Here is a 1,610-nt window from a genome sequence, read left to right on the forward strand (position 1 = left end):
TTCCTCCTTATTGATTTCGGGTTTATTTGATGCTTGGGTGGTGAGAAAAATGTTGCATGGATTTCTGTATATAAGTGTTCATGGTAGGAATAATGCAGCTTTAGCCTTGATCCTTGTGACCACTAGTTCGTTTTGTTGCTAATCCATGTGCAGGAGAGACAAACTTGAATTAGAAAGAAGTGTTTTTTTTTTTGTTAATCATGGAACCATTGTGGAAGCTTTTATATCTATTGGAACTTGCACATGTTACTCTTGTATTAACAACCGTGGCTGTGACATTTGGTTCTACACTTCAAGCTTTAAACTATGGGAAAGAAATGGAGCGAAACCTTGACTTATCAGAAACATCCATTACTCTAGATAGGTCCCAAGCTCTGATGATCCCGATAATGAGCTTTTTCAGTTTGCTCTTGATGTTCCACTTATTCTCTTCTGTATCTCAACTCTTCACTGCATTTACTGTTGTCGCCTCTACTTCATCCCTTTTTCTTTTGCCTATCTTCTTATGTCATGTATTTGAAGTTGCAACTTGGGTTATTGGACCCATTTGTGTCACGCTGTTGTTCGAAGTCTTTTACTCACATACAGGGGCTCCTATTGTTGTTATGCTCTAGAATAGTTGCGGCTTGGCTTGTGTTTGGGCATTGGATATTAAACAATTTGTTGGGAATTTCTATATGTATTGCATTTGTGAGCCATGTTCGCCTTCAGAACATCAAAATATGTGTCATGCTACTTGTTTGTTTGTTTGTATATGACATGTTCTAGGTTTTCTTTTCTAAAATATTTTTTGGGGCAAATGTTATGGTGTCGGTAGCCGCACAACAAACATCTAATTTTGTGCGCACAGTAGCTAACAATTTGAGTTTCCCTAGGTTGCAATTGATCACAAATAAGTTAAAGTTGTCGATGAAGATTGTTTTTTCTAGGAATTTGTTTGGAGGAGTTGTTCCTAACGGTAATTCTACAGACTTTATGATGCTTGGTCTTGGTGACATGATTATTCCTACCATGCTTTTGACTTTAATTCTCTATTTTAATCATAGAAAAAGTAGGGATTCAGTAAATCCATTAGATATACCTTCAGCTAAAGGGCACAAATATATATGGTATGCCCTTTCGGGATATGCAATTGGATTTGTAACTGCTTTGCCAACTGGTGTTTTGACTCACCACCAACAAAACCTACCACTTTGCACCCTAGACCCATACTCATGCATGACTACCTTTGACATGCAATCCCAATGACCACATTTCATTTTTATTTATTTATTTATTTAAAATCTTCATATTTTGATATCAAAGTTTAATTTTCTAAAATTCTTATTTTCAAATCTAATTTTCAAAACTTCAATTTTTAAATAATTTTCCAAAATTTCAAATTTCAAATTTAATTTTCAAAACTTCAATTTTCAAATAATTTTTTTAAATTCCAATTTTCAAATTTAATTTTTAAGAAATCCAATTCTCAAATAATTCTTCAAAATTCCAATTTTCAAATAATTTTTCAAAATTTCAATTTTCAAATTTAATTTTTAAGAAATCACATTATCAAGTAATTCTTCAAAATTACAATTTTCAAAACTTCCATTCTTGAATAATTTTCCAAA

At 32.5% G+C, this 1,610-nt stretch overlaps 1 pseudogene; it reads left to right on the forward strand.

Moving 5' to 3' along the window:
• Positions 1-200: 200 nt before the first annotated feature.
• On the forward strand, positions 201-1,248 carry LOC117917018 (annotated as a pseudogene).
• The last annotated feature ends 362 nt before the right edge of the window (positions 1,249-1,610 follow it).

The sequence above is a fragment of the Vitis riparia genome, chromosome 6, assembly GCF_004353265.1.
Source record: "Vitis riparia cultivar Riparia Gloire de Montpellier isolate 1030 chromosome 6, EGFV_Vit.rip_1.0, whole genome shotgun sequence".
Classification (NCBI taxonomy): domain Eukaryota; kingdom Viridiplantae; phylum Streptophyta; class Magnoliopsida; order Vitales; family Vitaceae; genus Vitis; species Vitis riparia.